The sequence below is a fragment of the Colossoma macropomum genome, unplaced genomic scaffold (assembly GCF_904425465.1).
Source record: "Colossoma macropomum unplaced genomic scaffold, Colossoma_macropomum, whole genome shotgun sequence".
NCBI classification, from domain to species: Eukaryota; Metazoa; Chordata; class Actinopteri; order Characiformes; family Serrasalmidae; genus Colossoma; species Colossoma macropomum.
The window spans coordinates 1,246,029-1,262,677 of record NW_023495014.1 but is presented as its reverse complement, the minus strand read 5'-3'; positions in this window follow the sequence as shown (position 1 = coordinate 1,262,677).

Below are 16,649 nucleotides of genomic sequence, written 5' to 3'. Positions count from 1 at the left end.
TTGCAGTCTCCCTAGATAAACACTGGCAGTAGAATAGTTTGTACTGAAGAGCTCAGTGATTTTAATCATGGTACTGTCATAGGATGCTACCTCTGCTACACGTCAGTTCATGAAATTTCTGTCCTGCTAGATCTGCCCCAGTTACCTGTAAGTGCTATTATTGTGAAATGCCAAGCACCCGGGGGAGGGGGGGTGGGATAATCTTATTGCATTATGCACTTGCATCAGGTAGGAGAAAGTCAAAGGAAATGGAGAAAATGAGTATATCTAGGAGTTGCAGCAATATTACAGTGTAAAATGCGCAATGAGAGTGTCACTACAGTGGCAGTTATGATATATTGCACAGTGTGTGTTAACAAGAACGGTGATATAGTGATGTGGTTCAGCACAGTTCAGACAGCAGGGGGTCAGTACCATCTCTGCAGTAAGGAGACTCGTTGTAGAGTCTTCCTCATGCACCCTGTGCTGTACCTGGAGTCAGAGGTGTACAGGTTGAACAGGAATGGAGCTAGCACAGTCCCCTGGGGTGCCCCAACACTGCACACAGCCATCCTGATATGCAAACTGTAATATTACAGTAGTACAGCCACCATCAGGTGAAAGGAAAAACTGCAATATACTGGCTGGCAGGCCACTTATAACACACTCTAAAACAAAAGCCATGAGCCAGTTAAAATCTGACCGCATGCTGCATATGGCCCTTGGGCTGGATTTTGGACACCACTAACCTAAAGCTTTCATTATTGAGAAAACTAAGCTATACTCTTGCTTTAAATCTAAAAAATCCACAGATGTTTCTGTCAGCTCAGTGCTGTAAGGGTCTGCAAGGATGTGTATCTGTCAAGAGGTTGTTACTAAGAAAAGGAAAAAGATGCTGATGTTCTCAGAACAATGGACTGACCACCCCAGAGTCCAGACCTCAAAAGCAGAAAATGCAAACTTCTAAGACTGAACTTTATAGATTTCTTTGAAAAACTGAAAGAAAGTCTCCTGAAAAGAATGGAAGCTGTAATAAAGGCAAAGGGTGGACACATTAAATACTGAAACATTTGATATTATGTTTAGTTGTTTGTACTTGTCTGTTAAACATGTGCGTTCTGCTTTTTCCACAATGCTGAAAAATGAACAGCTTGTACTTAATGGCCATTTTGACTGCTCTTGTCTCACCCCTGCCAGTTTGCTCTGTCTATCCACATAACCCCATAACTCTTGTATGTTACACTCTGGTCCGGGAAGCATTCTGTATACTTCTTTATGTGTGAGATAAACTCTAGCACATTGCTACACCCCCTATCCCCCGCCCCCAGCTTAAGGCTAATGTATCTGATTCAGTCAATCAAGAACTTTAAAAGACATTAATTAGCTGGAGCAAGTGTGGCACATTGTGGTTGGAACTAGAAAGGAAGAAAGATCTTCAGGACCAGAGCTGGTGACCACTGGTATAATAACTGCCCGTGATGAGCTGTCCTTGGTGCTGAAATGTAACCTCACAAAAAACTTCTCAGAATTTAAACAGGAAAGCCCACAATGATAGCGGGGGTGCATCAAAATACAGGTGATGAACAGTGTAGTGGCAAGATCATTAAAAGTCAAATAATTAACACCCACACATATTACCATATTTTTTTTTTACTGTTGTAGGTAAGTCTAAGCTAGGTTCAGAAAACGGATAAACAGCTACAACGATCGGCCCACCAGCAGAAAGATCCACGGTGCTGAAACTGAACCTCACAAAGAACATCAGAGAAATGAAGCAGGAAAAGCCCACAATTTGCTCCATATGTTCTGTGTTTGTCATGCAGACACCAGCAGTATATCCTTTCAGCGCTGTGGGTGTTTCATTATGGTAAGACCACTTTGTGAGCGAGGGGGTGGTAAACCATGCAGCGTCACTTTCAACCTTAACACTCTCTCCCAGGAGGCATGTGTGTGAGACCCAAGAGGGCTGGTAGTGTAAAGAATTCATAACGATGCTTAAGCTCCCTCTAAGGGAGAGTGAGGGGGGGAGAGAGAGAGAGAGAGAGAGACAGGGAGAATTCCTGAGTATTTCTGACACTGTTGCTTACCCTTTTCAATGACCTTAATTCACACAAAGAGAACAGCAATTACAATCACATGAGGTCCTGCCTCTAATAGTAAGTGTGGTGGTGATTCATCTCTGATCGATTCTGTTTGGCGAATGATGAAAGAAAGTTCTAGAAGCTGGGGGCCTTAAGTACAGGGGGATTGAGGTCTTTTCTCCCTTTCTAAGAATATGGTTAAGGTACTGTAAGACCCTTTTTTCACACTAAGGTTGCTAATTAGCCCTCAGTATAAATAACTAGAGTTTTTGTAAACTATTAAAATTGAATTATAAATTTTTTCGTATTTTAAAGTAAACAAAAGAACTACATGGATGACACGTCAGGAAAAATAAATGACAAGCCTGAACACTGATATTGAAATATTAGTGTTAAAAAGAAGAGCAAGTCTTTCACCTGTACCTGCTTCCTCGCAGAAAGAAATTGAAAAAAATATGTTCCATCTTCAGGACAGCTGGAATAAATGCACTCTATGATAAATGGCTCACTATTTAACCCCAGGATACCAACATAAAGACTTTTATTAGCTGAAATATACAGAGTGTCTACGATTATAATGGGTCCACAATAGAGAGCAATGACCCTCTATACTTCATGGTACAGTCAAAAATACACTACATGTCCAAAAGTATGTGGACGATTGAACATCACAACCATATGTGGTTGTTGAACATCTCATTCCAAAATCATGGACATTATTATCAAATTAGTCCCTTCTTTGCTGCAATAACAGCCTCCTCTGTTCTGGGAGGCTTTCCATTATATTTAGGAAAACAGCTGTGTGGATTTGTGTCCATTTACATTTACAGCATTTAGCAGATGCTCTTATCCAGAGCGAGTTCCATTCAGCCACAGGCACTGATGTTGGGTGATAAGGATGCCTGGCACACAGCCAGCATTCCATTTTATACTAAAGCTGTTCGTGTTGAGGTCAGGACACCACACTCGCCAAACCATGTCATTGATGGACCTGGCTTTGTGAACAATCATGGTGGAAAAGGAGGGCCTTCCCCAAATTTGCCACACAGTTGGAAGTACACAAAATTCTAGAATGTCATTGTATGCTGTAGCATTAACATTACTCTTCACCAGACCCAAAAATAGATTGGATGAATCATTTGTTCAGTTCATTGAAACAAACAGTTTGAAAATCTATTCCAACCCCATGGCCATTAATAAAAAGTTCTCCTCCCAGTGTTTTGAAGTGTGTCTGTGGGAATTTGTCAAAGCTGCATCTGTGAGGTCAGGCACTCATGTTGGACAAAACGCCTGGCTCACAAATGATGTTTTGACAAATTTCCACAGACATACTCAAAACACTGAGGAGTGTATCTGTGGGAATTTGTCAAAATAGCATTTGTGAGGTCAAGCACTCTAAGGGACAAAAAGGCCTGGCTCACAATTGATGTTCCAATTCATTCCAGAGTCATTGAGTGGGGTTGAAGTCAGGGTTCTCCTGGGGTTCCTCGACACCAAACTCATCAAACCATGTCTTTGTGGACCTCGCTTTGTGCACAGTCATGCTGGAACAGGAACTTAAAGCTTTCATCTCTGAAAGAGAAGAGAAAATCAAGCTCTACTCTTGCTTCAGATCTGAAAAATACATATGTTAAAGTCAACTCAACGCTATGGGTCAGAAAGGATGTGTAGCTGTTACTAGAAAAGGGAAAAAGACAAAAAAGAAGAACATTTGCATATCAAAATAAAGGGCCGTCCTTGAACTGTTACCTCAAAGTTGGAAGCATTTATTTGTCTGAAATGTCTTTGCATTCTGTAGCGTTAACATTATACTGTAACTGATGGGCCAAGCCTAAATCCTGAAAAACAGCCCGAGGCTATTATTCCTCCTCCACCAAACTTTATTGCTGGCACTATGCATTCTGATAGGTCATGTTCTCTTCCCATCCGCCAAACCCAGATTCATCCATCAGACTACCAGATTGTGATTCATCACTCCAGAGAACATGTTTCCACTGCTCCAGTGGTGGTGTGTTTTACATCACTCTGGCCAAGATCTAGTAGGGCAGAAATTTTACAAACTGACTCTTGGGAAAGGTGGGATTATGTGACAGTGCCAGGTCTTAAGTCACTGAGCTCTTCAGCATGACCCATTCCACTGCCAGTGTTTGTCTATGGAAATTACATGGATATATGCTTTCCGTAGCTTGCATTGACCCAGGCTTTCTCACTGAGAAGGAATGGTCCGCCCCTAATGTTCTTCAGTTTGAAAGCACATCATATTCTTTTTGGATATTTTAAACCATCCAGTTTTTTACATTTACATTTACATTTACATCATTTAGCAGACGCTCTTATCCAGAGCGACTTACAAAAAGTGCTTTGTCTATCCAGAGAAAGAATCTTCGCTAGCTACCAATAGGTTAGAGAGAAAGTCAGTCCTAAGCTCAGATACTGGTAGAATCAGAAGGTCATTGACACCTAGTGAAAAAGGGACAGAGTTAAACACAGAACAGTGCAATACAATAAAATACATAAGTGCTGTACAATACAGTTTTTTCCAACTTCAGAGTAAGAAGCATTGACAAATGCTCCAGAAAGCACGGTGAAAAGAAGTAGTTTTCTTTGAAATATAGTAATATTATTTCTTTAAATATGTGAAACTACAGTACAGTAACAAATTACACATAATTCAATACTGTCCACTATATAATCATTTCTCTTTCAGCTTGGACTGAAAGCATGGCTCGATGCTGTGCAAAAAAACTGGACATACCACCGGCCACATGGGAGAGAGACGTTACCTGGGAAACTGCTTTATTGCTTTTCTCTCAAGATATCTTTCCAGAAATTTAATGTGATTTGTCACGGTTGACGTTGATCAAAATTGACCAGAGCTCACGTGTGTCTGCTTCAACTGCCAAAGAAAGTAAGTTCACAAGCAAGATTGGAAAACAGATACACTGTTCCTGCTTCAGTCTTTCTGCAAGTGTGAGGACAGCACATGTCCACAAAGAAATAGATGAATGAACCAAGTAGCCTCAAAAACAACATAATGACCTGTAATTAACTATTGACCAGTAGCTTTCAACCACTTGCTAATGTCATAGATAGCATACTGTGGAGTTTGCTGGAGATTTTAGACAGAGCAAGGTAAGCTATTGAAAATCATGTCTGTCGAAGTAACTTTCATGGCCCTCCATGCCTTTCTGCCTCTTAGCCTGGAGCTGTCTGACTTGGATTAATCTGGGGTTATTAAAAAACAGCACTGCTGTTGTCACACTAAATTTTTATAGAAGCAATCTCTTTAAATGGAGCTTTAGGCTAACGTTAGCTATGACTTGGCTGCTTCGTAGAAGATTCAGGTGGGAGCAAATCAGTGTGTCAAAGGATTAGAACAAAGATGCACTAAAAACAAACCTGCAGAGATTTAACCTTTAAGAGAGGGGAAGAAGATAGTGGCTAAAAGGAAAGCGGGTCAGAGGATAATTGCATATGCTGAGCGGAAAATGGTACCTTTATGAATTTCTGCTGTCAACTTCTTAAGTTCATCTTGAGTCCATTTCCGTCACTTACTCAACACATACACACACACATGCACATAACACATGCACAAACAGGTTTTCCATACTTGTACATCTTCTAAATGTGGCTGTCATGCAACTTTATTGAGAGCTAAGGCTACAGTTAAATTGCAAAAGCTAAGTGGCTAATGATTTTTTCAGTAAATACCTTAAGTAAATACCTTAAGTGCAATATACAATACAAAAATGTTACATACATGTCTTACAAGTTCCAAAAGTCAGTGTAAACTAAACCATTATAGCATTTAACAGAATATGGGGGAAGTAAATGTACACCACTATTAGCTTGGCGCTTATGTGACATAAATCTTTAAGATCACTGTCACACTTCTGCATTCATTAATGCGTAAGTGTAAGTATATAACGTTAAATGACCTCCATTCATGTTGTAAACAATGGCTAAGATTACCCGGAATCATTGCCTGGAATCATTGCATTCTTAAACGCACCAATAATTCAACCAAACAGCCTTACCTGAGTTTCCACTCGATCAAGCTGTAAATATTCAACTTTAGCGGAAAAGCTTGTCATGTGTCACTTTTCATGAGGTAACCAATCAAAAATAGGGTAAAACTGAACCAGAGAGCTAACGCAGACTATACAGTAGGAAAGTTTTGCTTATATTTGTAATTGAAAAATGCTCATAAATAAATAAATATTAATTCTCTGGCACATGTATCATTCTGGACATTATCACTGTGGCTTGCTTAACACCCTTGAGAAATGGACGAGTACCCCTCACCACCATAGCTTGGTAAGTAGTTTACTTTAAAGTAGAAATGTGTCTCTTTGCTAGTTGTGGTGTTGCTAATGTTCACATGGGCTGAGCAGAAAGAAGTAAACCTGGTGGGCTTTTTCTTCTCCAAAAAGGAGCACAATAAGTGCTAGTTTCTTTAACTTATCCTTTTACTGTGATGTGTGATCAAGTGTCGAGCCTCCCGCTTCAACAAAGCTCGCAAAGATCTGCTCTGCTCCTGACCACTAAATGTGTAAAATACGCAGATGCACGGCACAGATGTGGATATTGGCTGCGTGGAAGTGTAAATAGAGTACACTGTGGCAGATGCACAGGGTCATACAAAGTGAAAATGTTTTTTTGGCTTGGCTTCGGTAAAGTCAAAATAGCTTTTCGTCCATGTTAGATGGGAATTACCAGACACACCAGCTGCTCTCCTGTTGGCTGTGCTGAAGCTGAAGGAACATTTTTGAGGGAGGCTGAAAACCGGTGACCCTCCATTGCTCTGCTTAACAGTGCAGGAAGTTCAATAATGCTACTATTTAAAGCTATGCGATGATGCATCCCATAGTCATAACTTACAAACTTACAAAGAAAAACAATATTCACAAAGTTAAACTTTCTACATTAAAGTCTGCTATATAGAACAAATATGACAAAAAAGACACTTGAATTTACCATGCTTTATATTATATTAGAACAGCTTGTGCTAGATAAGCTAGCATGTTATGAGCTAGCGAGTTAGCATTAGCTAACTTTAGCGACCTTTAACACTAGTTCAAGAAGCTAGCATTCAAATAGCGTTCAAATAGTGGATAATAAATAGTGGACATACCTCAGGAAAGTACTTCTAGTGTCTAGTTTTACAGTAAAGCTGATGATACGGTATGTTTTGATGAATTATTACAGTAGCCACACAGTGGCCATGTTTGATATGGTATAATTTGCCTGTACTGTAAAATGTTCACCGAATTTAACACCAAATGCTGTATAAAACTAATTCAAGTATGACTGGCTTGAAAATAGCTACAGAAATTCTTTGTACAGTGTGATGAAAACAATCATAAGTACTTGTATCTGGTTTCCCAAGCTTTATTTTGATGTTTACCTCCAGCCAACAGCTGCTCTGACAAATAGCAGCAGCTACCTCAAAATAGTACCTCTGCCAGAACATCAAACCAACCCGCCTAATGCTACACAGACTAATATTTTCTCAATGCGATCTGCAACAATGTTTTTGAGATACTTATTGTCATTAGGCTACATGTAATGCACCAGTAATGATATCTATCTAGTTTGAATATGTTATGATTTGGCCACCAATTTTTTTTTTTCAGCGTAAATCTGTAAATCTGTTGAAGCACAGTAAAAATGCTGCTATTAGTTTATGATTTACTGTTATTCAAGGCTCAAAATTACATTTATTGTCCCATTATTTAGTTTCTGATCTATTCAAATCTGTCATAAGACACATTTCCCTCACACACTCCTTCAAAACAAACGCAAACAGCATGGCGGAGAGGCAGCGCGGGCCCTAAGCAGGATTTTTTTGGGGGGCCCCCATTTTGCTAACTGATGTACCATAAAATTAAAGGCTAACTAATAGCAATAACTGCCACAAGCTATTTACTGTAACTGGCTGATTTGTTCATTGATGATTGGATGTTCATGTGGGCTTATATAATAACATACAAGTTAAATTAGAGATAACCTTCTTAGCATTCCCAATCAGGGCTGTGTCTCACAATGTGGTATTTCTACCCAGTGGTGACAGCTTTGCTTTTTCTTATTATAAATGCTTTACTTCCACATATTTGGGTCATATGGGGGCAGTTGTGGGCTGGAGGTTAGGGAACCAGCCTTGTGACCGGAAGGTCGCCGGCTCGGTCCCCTGAGCTGACAGCACGTGACTGAAGTGCCCTTGAGCAAGGCACCCAACCCCCAACTGCTTCCCAGGTGCTGCGGAGAGGGCTGCCCACTGCTCTGGGCAAGTGTGCTCACTGCCCCCTAGTGTGTGTGTCCACTAGTGTGTATGTGGTGTTTCACGGCATGGGTGGGTTAAAAGCGGAGGTGAAATTTCCCCATTGTGGGACTAATAAGGGTCACTTAATCTAATTAATATGATTCCTTTTTCCTTCTTTGGCAACTCCTCATGTTTCATATAATTGACTATTTATCATTAACATCACACTTTTATGTGCATATACACAAAGAATAATCACAGCCTGAGTATCTAAACCTGGATTAACAGAGAAAGTTGTTAAGTGCTGTTGTAAAATAAGTTAACTACATCTGTGTTTGTTAGATTTTGTGAAGTGAGAATGTCTGTCTAAGTGTCTAAGTGGAACCAGCCTTTCTAAATGGAAAGTGCTCAGACAGCTCTATCTGGCAGGGACAAATCATGTTCTGATGGAAAAATATTAATACAATAAAATAATAAAATGAAGTGAACAAGATTTCCTTATCAGTAGATCATGGGAAAGTCATGGAAGATAAAGGTACATGGGATGCGACATACATGAAATGGAAGGGCCTCTGAACCCATGCACTGCCCACTGAGCTCTACAGGTACATTAACCACCCCGGCATATACACTATACTTCTTGTGCATATCCCTTTGTGTCAGAGTGGCTGAATGACAGAGTGGAGGAATTTGAGAAGGGGGCCTGCAGTCAAGCCAGAACTGTCAAACCTAGTGTGACCACAATTTCTCAGTTTAGTTGTCATGCCTATCCCTAACACACAGTCCTGTTCCGCTCTTTGTCCTGCAGGGTAGTTTCTCTTGTAAAAAAAATGCTTTAGCAACACAGTTCTCTAAACTCAGGCTTGCTGTGGAAGTGCAGACTTTGCTTGCTGAGTCATTCTGTAATTATAGAGACGTTTCATGTCTGTGGGATATTTCTTTGATGCATTTTCATCAATAGATACAGAAAACATATTTTAAGATCGTATTATCTTAATGCATGATCATAGAGTGCATAATTTTACCAAATGACATGATTGCAGCTATCACTTGTTTTTCAGCTTTCCAGTTTTTGCAGTCCTGCCTTCTGCTTGAAAAGCACACTTAAATGACCTCAACCTCCAGAGACCTAAGCCCTTTAATACTGTTTTTAGGAGGCATTGACTGGTTTTAATTTTTATTTGTTTTGTACATATTTTACTTTGTGGTACATTTTGGGAAAATGTTCCAAAATTGCAACCGCTGGTTTCAAGTGTTATGATGTTTTTGACTTTGACAAAGTTTATTAGTGAGTATGAAATACACAAAGATGTATATAAAATGAGAGGAAACAAGTATTTAGACATTTTTGTTATTTAATACATTTGTTTGTTATTTAATACAGTTCCAGTGCATTCGTCCACTTCAGATTTACACATATAATGTCTTGACTTTGTACTTATCAATAAGAGCAAAAATGATGCTTTCATAACCATAAACATACACACACACACACACACACATATATATATATATATATATATATATATATATATATATTTTAATGATAGGGAGATACTACATTAAAATATACATGTATGATAAAGTGTGTCAAAACATGTTAAAATAAAAATACATCAAGTTCTACAAATTAATGCTGTAATAAAAATGTTCTTGTACAAATTGCACCTGGTGTCATTATAAAATATGTTGCCATTGGTTGGCCCTCAACAGTCACTCTTAATGAGCTGCGAAGGACCCAGAAATCCCAGGTGTTGCTAAGGTGTTGCTAAGATGTTGCAACAGAACTTACAGCTGAACTTTTTAGTTTGTGACCACAAGTGCTAGGGATGCTACCAGTAAGCCTGAACATGACAACAGCAACTAAGGAAGGTGGGACTTCTCAGAATCTTGCAAACGGTCAATCACAGAATGACATATGAGAAATGGATCAGGTGTCTATGGCTGTGTTTACATGCAAAGATTTTTGCCAATCCGATTGAACACATTCCGATTACAGATTAAGACTGGGATGTTTATATGCACTCTATTCAACAATTTGATGGAAAATCTCCGTTTACATTCGCACTACAAGAAATCCGATCCAAAATGACGTGCATGCGTGGAGTACCACTTAGAGTAAACGTTACCATGACAGCGAACATCACGTGAGGTCCAGTCAGAGTGAGATGAGTTTTCAGTTGGCGCGCTGGAGTTTTTAATTGCTTTAAAAATATGTCAGACTCAGAAAAATGTACCTCGCATATGCTTATTAATGAAGGCCGAGAGGAAGACGTCGTGTTCTGAGACACATAAGATGGACACCCGTCCCACCGACATCTTTTAAAGCTCAAAGCATAAACTTCTGTTTCTTCTGTAGACCATTTTCTGCTCCCGCTATGTTGAACGTTATAAACTTTTGCTATGACGCGACGCACATGATCAGAAAGTACTTATACATTCCGATTGGAAATGTAATCAGATATAGGCGTTTACATGGCTATTATTCTTCTATTTGACAGATTATTTACAGGATTACCCACCTCGTTCAATCGGATGGAAATTGTATTCTGAATGGTCTCAATCAGACTAGACTATTCCGATTGAAGTGTATACATGGATGTATTCTATTCCGATTGAGCTATTAGTTGGATTATTAGCAGATTATTAGGCTTCATGTAAACGTGGCTTATGTGAACTCGGTTATATGTCTCTTGGTTGTCTTATCAGCATGTTCAGTAGGCTAGTTACATCAGTATATTCAGTATGTTAGCTGCATCAACATGTTTAGTATGCTAGTTAAATCAGCATATTCAGAATGTTAGCTAAATCAGCATGTTCAGTAGGCTAGTTAAATCAAATCAGCTTACGGAACACTAATAGCAGTTTAAGGAAAAATGGAGGGATTGGAGGTGAACAAATGAAAGGAAAAGGTACATAATTATGGATGGGGGAAAAAACTAAAGGAGAAATTGACACTTGGTATTCTATGCATATTCATCAGTCAGTTTATTAAATTTGTGATGCTGGTCAATTTTCTGCAAAATGGACCAAAAATGGACCTAAAATTTTATCACAGTTATGGCCTTGTTTACAACAGGCATGATCTCAACCTCGTCCTCATCTAGGAGGGAAGGGGCTTTCTATCATACACTGACATTATCTTTAATAGCCTAATCTACTCATTTCCTCTTTGCTTTCTCTTGTATTTTCAGTGTTGGTTGTTTGTGGTGGTTTGCCACAAGTATCTGCCAGGAATATTCAGATATATTAATCGAACACAGCAGTTTTATTAGCCTTATTGCCAATGTCTAATTCTACAATGTAACAACCTAACACAACCTAGCACTATACACTCAGTCAAAGGGACACTGATGAAAAATGAAAAGTTTATCCAGCGCTACATTGTGGTAAATGTGCTTACTTGCCTCTTACAGTGGTGCTGCAGTAGTCTCCAGAGCAGGATTTCTGGTTTAAAGACTCTGAAAACCAACTCTGATGATGCACCCTGAAGGTGAGAGGATCCCTCGAAAACACTACAAGCACTTTGGGGCACATATCTGATGGCAGTCTGTTTAAAAATGTTTTTGTTTTTCTGCTTGTTGATGAATGTAGAAGGAAGTGAGACAGCTAACGGTACTGCCGGGAAGCCAAATATCTGTGTTTATTAGCCTCTATTTCAGCGGCGGCGGCACGGTGGCGCAGTTGGTAGCGTTGTCGCCTCACAGCAAGAAGGGCCTGGGTTCGATTCCTGGCCGGGTGACCAGGGTTGTTTCTGTGTGGAGTTTGCATGTTCTCCCCGTGTCTGCGTGGGTGTCCTCCGGGTACTCCGGTTTCCTCCCACAGTCCAAAAACATGCAGTCAGGCTGATTGGACATGCTGAATTGCCCCTAGGTGTGAGTGTGTGTGTGAATGCATATGTCTGTTTGTCTGCCCTGCGATGGACTGGCGACCTGTCCAGGGTGTATCCTGCCTTCCGCCCGATGACCGCTGGGATAGGCTCCAGCACCCCACCGCGACCCAGAAGGATAAGCGGTTTAGATGATGGATATTTCAGAGGCTAGACTAACAGTTGTTCCCAAAGGTTGAAGGGCATATTTGGGCGTACTGAGTGGGATGAGTCTGAGGGAAGTAATGCCACTTTAGAATATTACATATGCCACAAAAAAAACCATGATTTTAGGCCAGAAAGCCCCTTTAAGGCTACTATAGCTGGATCATTCTACAGAAACGTCCATTTTTGTGTTCCTAGAATTTACAGATATATTACACTTGGAAAACATGTGGGGTTACAATTTGTTTATATATATTATGTATAGGTTATTTTAACAATTACAACTTCTTGAGCCGTCAATTTAGCAATATTGTTTTTTTAATTCAATTATATAGAATTCCAAGCACCACAGAAGTGCTTGTTCCCACAGTCATGTGTAAAAGGTGAGGCCATATTTTGAAGAAAAAAACATTTCCGCAATTTTAACTACAGTAATCTATACATGACTATGGAATGTATAAATTAAATGACATACAGAAAACAAATGGCAAATAAATATTATGTGTCACTGGTGTTGCCGCATAACAAAAAATCTCTTATTTTGAAATAAAAATCACACTGATGACGTCACTTAATTTCTATTTACCTATTTTCTGAGGATCTATGAAGAAAAGCACATGGTAAGTCCGCTGTGTCTTTTCAGTTATCAGAAATTTTCTCATTTAGCTCATGATTTCATATGAAGCTTTTAGCTGATGTCACTGGTGTGACCTATTTTATTCTTAGGTAGTTGTGAAAAAATAGAATACAAATGGATTAAATTGCATATTTTAGTGGTTATTCCATGATTGACAACATGTGGTTTGATACCGTGTGGCAGCCATTTTGTAAAATGCATTTTTCTTTAAAAATGTCTCTGGTGTTACCTTTCTTGTGTGTAACACCAACGAGGATTGATAACACCAGTGACACCTATGGAGAGATAGAAAAGTGGGCGTTTATGTAGAATGACCCAGCTAACCAGGCTTACTTAGTGGTTGCTTTTCTAGCTAATGCTCAAGCTTCAACCTCAAGTCTCTCAAAGACACAATACATAAAAGGGGTGCGTTATCATGTCCTATCATGTCATTTCACATTTTAGTTTTCATAATATGAGTAATATTAAAATAATTGTTCCTTTTTACACATTAATAAAAATATGTTAAACAGATTAAGAACAGATGAACAGATTAAAATACATCATTTAGATGTACTGGCAATTGGCAGTGATGATCAGCATTGCACAACTTGAAAAGAAAGTCTCTTTTTTGAAGTGAAGAATGCTGTAAGTACAGTATCTTGTTGCGAGCGTAGCACTTGTTTTGAATGAGGTGGTAGCAGCATGTGAGCAGCCTATTAATGTAGCTAGCCACTGGTTACCTTCATTTGTATTGGTCTCTCAGTGTCTCCATTTGACTTTTACTGAACTTGAGTCTAGACACTGGATTAGGATTCTAAGTAGTAAGCCAAGTTTTTAGAATGAATGAGATGTCCTAACACAACCCTGCTGAGAAAAATGCATTAACTATAGTCTGCTGTCTTATGAAAACAGACTGTGTTTCTTTCCCTTTTGCTTCCACAGCTTTAGAAGTGTTCTGTACTCAAATGTTCTCCTTTCTTTTTTTCTGAATCCTGAGTAGAGTCTAGACCTTAACTTAGGTTACTAACTAGCCAGCCAAGTTACGTTTTCATATGATCAGTGAGCTTTCCTCACATAACCCTGCTGAGACAAGAAAAAGAAAAACAATAGATATTTCCATTTTATTGAACAGGCTGGGAAAAAGTGCTACACATTTAATCAGCTTTGCATGTGAAGCTTGCCTTCACTAGCCAAATGCATGAAATAAACATTCCGACCTTAGCTCTAGCTAAGTGAACTCACTCTTTGTGCCTTTCAGAGTCAGCACTTACTGCAGGGCAGAGAGAGTTGGAGGAGGAGAACAACGTCACGTAACGAAGTTGAATACTTACTAGATGATTGTGTAAGCATTATACTAAAATCCTAAATGAGCAACATGTGATGAATTTATTTAGGACAGAAACAGCTACCATGTTACAGCTGTTACAGAAATCTTGAATTTGTTAATGGAAGAAGCATACTTCGATTTATAAGTCGATATTTATGATTCTCAGCTTTGTTTCTCTCCTAATTCACATACTTGCGGATCATTGCATAATCCTGTGTGGCTCAGGGGAGTAAAATCAATCAAGGACAGAAAGAGAGAGAGAGAGAGAGAGAGAGAGAGAGAGAGAGAGAGAGAGAGAGACAGAGAGACAGAGACAGAGAGAGAGAGAGAGAGAGAGAGAGACAGACAGACACACAGAGAGAGAGAGAGAGATTTAGATAGAGAGATATATTCAGACAGAAAGAGTTAGAAAGAAAGAGACATTCAGACAGCGAGACAGACAGAAACAGAGACAGACAGAGAGACATTCACACAGAGAAAGAGAGAGTGGGACTGATACAGAGAGACAAAGTGAGAGAGAGACAACAGACAGATCTTCAGAGAGAGAGCAATATTCAGACAGAGAGAGATGGGCTCTACATTTGGAGTCACATCCTGTTTTAGCTAATGAAAATGACAATATATATATATATATATATATATATATATATATATATATATATATATATATATATATATATATATATATATATATATAAGTATAAAAACTCCAGCTGCACTGCTGTGTCTGATCCACTCGCTGTCTGATATATATATATATATATATATATATATATATATATATATATATATAGATATAGATATAGATATAGATAGATAGATAGATAGAAATATATATTGTTATATATAGTGTAATATGTGATGACAGTGGTGTGGAGAGATGACTGTGAGCTCTAGCGCTGAAGCGTTCATTAAGCGTGTCTCTGTTGGCTCGGGGATAATCACTTAGAGACACCGCTCACGCCCCTGGAGGCAGACACCACTTTTTTAGCCAGATTAGTAATCTGCTCTCATAGCTCCATCATTAAAAGAAAAAGCAGTCCTCTCTGATGTGCCAGACACCACTGTCTGTGTGACTGCTGCTGCCATCTGATCTGCCTTAACACCTCCTTTTCAAAGGTTCTGATGTCGTAACCATGAACACATTCAGCCTACAGCAGTTTATGTATAGGTTTGGTGTGAAATACCCCTTTCTAGTGTAACTTACCAAGTCAGAATTGTTCACAGTGGTGCTGATAGGAAATTTAATGCCTCTAAAAGCATCTTTACATGAAATGGTTATGAATACAATGCCCGACGCCTGAAAGTTTTGCGATAGTCTTTTGGCTTTAAAAATGTTTTTTAAAAGACACTCATTTCAGAGAGATATATGCAGGCTGTTCTAGAGAAAAATAGTGCCCAATAGTAACTTGTTTTTTCAGATTTACTACTATTTTAACATTATCAACATTACCTATAACACTCAGAAGACATGTGTAGGTTCACTGGTCATTTTGAATAGTGCATAAAATGCACATATTTCTGTTGTAGACATCACGACCCCAGGACATGGTGGCACAAGTTTTTGGTAAATTTGTGCCTACATTTGTGCTTAAGTTTGTGTGTAAAGACTTCAAAAAGTCCAAAGTTACTACTAGTTAGTTGGATTAGTTGCTTGGATTGTGAGGAGCAGAAAATGCAACCAACTTCTAAGACTGAACTTTGGACGTGTGGAAAAATATCTGTATGGATTTCTTTGAAAAACTGAAAGCAAGTCTTCTGAAAAGAATGAAAGCTGTAATAAAGGCAAAGAGTGGTGAGAAGTTTGATATTATATTTCATTATTGAAGCTTCTGTGTAATTTTCTGTTAAATATATTTTTTCTGCATTTTTCCTGTTGCTGAACATTGAATAATGTGTATTTAATGGCTGCATTTGACTGGAAATTAAATCAGTGAAGGGGGGTCCCTGACTTTGGCACAGTACTGTGTGCTTCCTGTGTGTGTCTGCTCTTGGAGGTCTGAACCTCAGAATGCTTTTCTCTACTCTGGTTATGGATATTATTATGATTATGTCTAATAGCAACCAAACCAAACATTCATCATCCGTTTCATTGAGGCAGAAAATTGTGAGATGTTAAAAGATGAGGGGACAGAGAAATTAGAGCTATCCTTGCTTGGAGCACAGAGATTCTTGATCAAGCCTAATGTTTCTCATTTTTTATGTTTATGATCCTGTTGTGTGCTGTTATGCTGTGGGTGCTGTGGCTCTTAATGCTGTCAGCTGGAATGTTGTGCCCACTCAGCTCTGTGTTCCTGTTTTGTCTTAAAATATATTGTAGATACTCTTCAAACTGCTTTCGTGAGAAA